Raw genomic sequence first — 6,194 nt, forward strand, 5'->3', positions numbered from 1 at the left:
TCCATTTGAGACAATATGACCAACTTGCTTTTAGAAACAACAATTCTGCAGGCAGAAAAACTAGTTTACAAACACTTGAGTGCTGACTCGTGCCAGTATCCCAGACTTGACGCTGTGTAAATGACTGCTTCCTGGTTGCTGCTAGTGGTTTGTACCGTGGCAGGTTCGCCATCAACATCAGCGTCCGTAAGGGGGATACACAGAGTGAGAACATTAGCTAGTGTAAATGGTCATGACCCAGGTGACTAACTTCAGGGAGAAGTATGAATACAGGATGCTTCACCTCTGTTGCATCAGGCCTGAATGCCCATATTAGATGCCACACTCCTAAAATCAGCAGGAGCTTTGCTAGGGAGTGAAATCACAACTTGACTAGTGGAGAAGGTCTGGAAACAAAGGAGGCTCTGTAACATGTTGTAACTTGGCCTGTGGAGCTAGGAGAGTTTTGGCAATCCTGCTACCATTTCTGTAGCGTGGGGTGTGCCTACTTCTCTGCATTTCCCTGTTGGATGTCCCCTCCAGCATGTGCCTGCAGAACTGTGCCACCATACAACCCTCCTCGGTCCCTTCCAACACAAGCCGCGTAGATGTCTGCTGCACTGTGCAAGCTGGGGTCGTGAATGATTGCCCGGGAGCTGTGGTCGCTTTCTCCTGTTGGCACTCCCACCTAACCTGCAGCTAGGCAAGAGCACGTGGGTTATTCAGGAAAAGCTTGTGTACAAGTAGGGGGAGTTAACAGATTTATTTTTTCCTAGCAGTTGTTAAAATTGAGGTCAGACACAAGGAGAACAAAGCTTGCTGGTGTGAAGGAAAGAGGATGGCACTGCTAGAGCATATTTCCTCACAAGCTGGACAGGAGGATCTTTGCTGGAAGATGCAAATAACCGATGCCAAATCTGCTGGGCACAACCAATGCATGCTATCACCTCTATTTAAAATCATTCTTGGTTATATGCTAAACAAGGGTCAAGGGTCAAGTAAGTGGCTTACATGAAGACATGACTACTCTGCAGCCTGTATCACCTGCCTAACCTGCCAGCTATGAAAAAACCCACCATGCCATTTCAAGGGAAATATTCGGAAGGGGCAAAACAAGCCCACTGCTGGGACAGACCTCAACTCTTAGATGTGAAAATAACCACACACAACGTAAGAGTCAAACTTCCCGTTAATGCAGTTTGCACCTGGCAACATATGTGACACCTCAGAAGGAGAAGGAGTTATGTTCCAGCGTGCCTTTTGGCCCCTTGCTGGGAGCTGTGTTTGAGGAGCCCCTCGTGTTCACCTTTCCTCCCTTCTGTTGCACTCAAGGTCTTGTTTATGGGCAAAACCAATACCTTACATATAAGTAAAGCCAAGAATTTATTGTTAATTGCGATCTGAAGAGTCTATTATTGCTAATCCAGATTCAATTGTTATAGGAAAAGAAAATATAATGCAGTTAAAATACTTCAATATGTATCTTGATACTTCAAAAGTATCAGTAATAGTATTAATATCACAGTTAAGTAACAAACACCTAGTTTTTATCCATTTTCTTGGAATTCTCTTCACCTTTCTCTTGTTTCTCTGGGTCCTAAAGTCAGCATTTTCAGCCTGCAGAATTAGTTAACACTGTAAATCTGCAATTTCTGGTGACCTTTGTTGGGAATATTGTCATGCTGATGCCCTAGGATCTACCTGAGGTCTTTTGTCTGCATTTCCTAACATTTACACCTTTCTCTTTTTCTCACTGATCTGCAGCTCCATGTTACAGCTGAATTTACTGTATGTGGTGAATTTCACATACACTGAAGGCTATTTCTTTGTTCTCTTTGGTACAACTAAACCCAGTTTTGTCCAGCTCCAGGTCTGTATTTCTCTAACTGACCATTGATGAGGAGCTGTGGGGTCTCCAATGCCAAACCTGTGACCCAGCTTTTATCACTGCATGCCTGTTCCGCTCTACACTGCATGCTGTGTCTCCGCTTCGCCAGTCCTTTGCAATTGTACCAGCCTGGTATTTCTCAACTCTGTATTGCGTTAGTCATAAACATGTCATTATACATAGCGCTACTGCTTATTGCTGCTATTTATATAAAACTGCACCATACGAAGATAAAGAAAATTGAAAGAAATTACTATAGGCAAACTGATCAGCAAGCCCTCGTTCTGAAGCTCTGCAAACTTACTGCAAAGCTGGTTGCCTGCTGCTTGGAAGTGGCAATGCCAGATTACAGGGCTGTACTGCTGCACTTCCCAGGATTTCTTGCCTGCCTCTCAGGGAATAAGGCATACTATCTTGTGGAGTCCTTTAAATATTTATGATGTAGTACGTCCAATGCAAGTCTGTATGTCTCTAGTTGAGTTCACCAATGAAAGAGATTACCCAGATTTGGAAGTTTTGGAGATCAGTAGCTATGACTGAAGCAGCAAAGCAAGGAAGCAGTGCATGTTTTTTTTAACCTCATGTGTCATCCTGCACTGAATTAAGCTTTTGTTGTACAAACACATCTTTCAGGACCTTTCCTGCCACTAGTACTCTGCTACCAAACTGGAATCACAGCTTTGAATCATTTGTCAGGATCATCATCAAAGACATGAGAAAGTCTTGCTTGTATGTTAATCCTTTTAGCTCTGATTTTCTCATTTCAGTGGTTCGTAATACACGGGGGTAGTAAGCAGATGGAACTAGCTTACATGGCACTACTTCATGTGAATTCTTTAAAAAAGGACTTTTCAAGTAGTATGTGTTTGTCTGAAGCTTTGAATACCATTGTAACATAGAAAAAGCATAGTATAGAAATACATCTCTAATTTCATTTCCAAAACTTCTGTGTGGGAGAAAGGAAGCCTGTAGGACTGAGATCGTGTGCAGCTACTGAAAGGAATTCTCTGTATTTCAATCCATGTTAAGAAGCATGAAAAAAACCCAGAATTTTAAAACTAGTGTAGACATTTTGATTTTAATTTTGCATATGAAAAGCTAGAGAGGAGAGATGCCTGTTTATATTTTGAATTGGACATTATGATTTACCTGGAACTCTGTTGCAGAAAGCTTTTTCACCAGAAATTTCAAATGTGTTTTTGCCTTAATTTACATGAAAAGCAAATGCAGTATTGCCTTTGAAAGGGAAAATCCAAGATATTCTTCTCCTCACCTGAAAGCAACAGGTGCTCCCTCCCTATCACCTCAAAGCGGACGTCATAAGGATGTGATTTTTTTGCTAAAATGGAAATGGGCTACAGCATCTGAGCCTGTTATTTAGGTCTCACTGATATCTGAAAAACACTAGTTTTATTGCCAAACCTCAGAGAAAGCGGGATTTAGCAGTTTCTCCTAGTCAGCATTTACAAAGCTGTGGTCCACAAGCTCTAGCTGGAGCCTCCTGTCTCAGTGGTCTGCTTTCTCCAGTAATGAAGAACATCGCCAGACTGTATGCTGGCTGGGTGATGACACTGGAAAAAACAATTCAAAAGCCCGACAACAGGGAGTCAGGAGATAGTGGAGAAGGGATATGTCTTCAATTTCATCCCACACGTGTGCCCTGTGAGAGCTGTGGCCTCAAACCAGTACTGCAGGCTGTGATGGCAGATTCCCCATCTCTCTGCTGAGCATTGTGAATGCCCATGAGAGCCTCAGTCCCTTGGAAGCTTTGGGGGAAACAGACATAAAACTCCCTTGGGCTTGCCTGGAGGGTGACAAAGGCACCTATGCATGTCCACTGCTTAGGCAGGGAATGCATGCACTTATTTTAAAAGAGACACTTTCCCAGAGGCCTTAAAATTAGAGACTTAGGGAGGTATACCAGGTGCTAAGAAGATTTAATTCCACCACAGCTAAAAAGTAGCATCCTTAGAAAGCCATGTCTGATGATCTAGCCTGGAATTACAAACCAGTAAGTCTGACTCCTACATCAGACAAACAGGGAGAAACTAGTAAAGGAGGAGTGTGCTTAAATATTTTCTTCTTGTGTACGAGCATCTGAGCTATGCAGGCACTTGGGTTGGTTGCCAGCAGTGCCACTTTCAGCTGGAAAGTGTTAGGGCCACGCCATGTCTCTGCTTCTCCTCGGGTGTTGGTCCTACATCCTGTTGGATGTCCCCTCCAGCATGTGCCTGCAGAACTGTGCCACCATACAACCCTCCTCAGTCCCTTCCAACACAAGCCGCGTAGATGTCTGCTGCACTGTGCAAGCTGGGGTCGTGAATGATTGCCCGGGAGCTGTGGTCGCCTTCTCCTGGTGGCACTCCCACCTAACCTGCAGCTAGGCAAGAGCACGTGGGTTGTTGAAGGAAAGCAAAGTCCCAGAAAACCTGGGTTAAAGCCCTTGTCATAAGGTTGGCAAGCTTGTTTCCAGAGGCAGTCTTGCTAAACTTTGCCAACCGTGTCACCTCTTGCCTTCCAGACCTCATTCATCAGTGAGGGTGCCCCGAAATCTGGATGACTGCTTGCAACACCAGATAAGACCTACAGGGTATGACAACTCAGCACTTGTGGTATTTGTTACTGTTAGATTTTCACAAGGGCCAAATGTGTTAATGGGTTCAAGAAGAGGCTAGAGAAACTCACAGAGAATAGCTCCATAGGTGCAACTTCCAGTGCAGGCAGCTGTGAAATGGCTGGACACTGGAGGGCAGATGGGGGGAGAGAACTCTACAGGCATGCCCAGTGCTTATACCCCAACTGGCTGCTGGCCACTGTGGGGATCAAGAGGTTAGGCCAGCAGACCTTTGGGCTGACCCAAACAAACTGTTTTTTAACTTTAAGTGTTGTTACAATGCTGCAATTCTATAGGAGGGACAGCTAGAAGATAATTCAATTGCCTAAATGCCAGCATCTGGCACTGTTAGGTGTTCTGCCATCCCTTCAGCTCCTCTCCAAGGAATGCTCAGGTAAAGTTCTGCACAGCTCTGTGCAGATACCTGGGGCGTCCTTGGTGGCTAAAATGTCCCTAAGCACATATGGTTGGGCTCTCATTGTTTCTGGGACCAGCTCAGAATTGGTGCAGGGGTGGGGGGTGGGGGCTCTTCAAACAATGGTACTTTTGAAGGAATTGAATGTTCAGGTTCTGGTGGTCACAAGCCACAAGGTTTTGGGCACTGCAGCATTAGGAAAGGGTAAACGCCAGTACTTGTCATTAATCTGTTTTGAGATCTGCCCCTGGGTCTTTAGTCTGCTGACTCATCTCTGTACAAACCTGCTGTTCACAGCCAGAGAAAGAAGATATTTGCTGAGGCAACAGTGCCTCATACACCAAGGTGGCACCATCTCAGGGCTCAAAATGTGCAGAGGAGCCTGACAACAGCTAATCCTTCAGGGTGACTTAAGTCACTCCTGAAGAGAGCAGACCATGGAGAGAAGGGAATTTGGGACACTACTAAGCTCTCCAGACCAACAGTGTAATGGCCGTGTGCTGATGAGTAGAGCGAATGAGAAGGTGGCCGTTGAGGTAGGTAGCCCCTTGCTGAATCGTGCTGCCATGGCAAGCATGCCCCAGCAGGGAAAACTATCTGACTCACATGCCACCAGCAAGTTTCTGGAAACAGGAACCAAAGCAGTCCCTGGTAATTTGGAGAGAAAGCTCCAGAGAACAACAGCAAAAAATACATCCTATTTGTGGTTATTTTAGTGATGGTACCACACAGACCAAAGCAATAGCTGCAGTCAGACAGGCTCCAGGGGGCGGCAAGCAAAGCATTGCCCCCACTGGCAGCTAACACAGCTTCTCCTCCCCACCACCTCCAGCTGCTCCCGCGGTCAATGCTTTGCCCGTGTCCTGGAAGAAAGAACCTCTGCCCTCTCCTGTGCAGCTACTTCCTTGCCACCTTTTTCCCTCCTACTTGTGCCTACATGATCCCATACACCTGTAAAAATCCTCATTTCAGAGGCCTGGCAGGCATGTCAGAAAACGATCGAGGCTTCCCTTCTTGGTGCGTGTCCGCACCAAGGGCAGAGGCTTCACAACCGCTCCCCCCTCCGCAGCCCATTCCAGCACTTCGTGATCATCCTTAGGGAGGCCTCTTTGAGGAGCAGCTAGCTGAGATCTCCTCTCTGGCTTTGGTTCCCTTCTCTTTGTCCTCTTCACTGAGGACAGATTGTTCTGGTTTTTGTTGCAACAAGCTGCAGACTGCTTTCCTGTTCTTCCTTACCCTGTCCCCTCTGCAACGATGAAGCACAGCTTTTCAGCGTCAAAAGCTATTTGATCCTGCTA

The sequence above is a fragment of the Falco peregrinus genome, chromosome Z (assembly GCF_023634155.1).
Source record: "Falco peregrinus isolate bFalPer1 chromosome Z, bFalPer1.pri, whole genome shotgun sequence".
Taxonomy (NCBI): domain Eukaryota; kingdom Metazoa; phylum Chordata; class Aves; order Falconiformes; family Falconidae; genus Falco; species Falco peregrinus.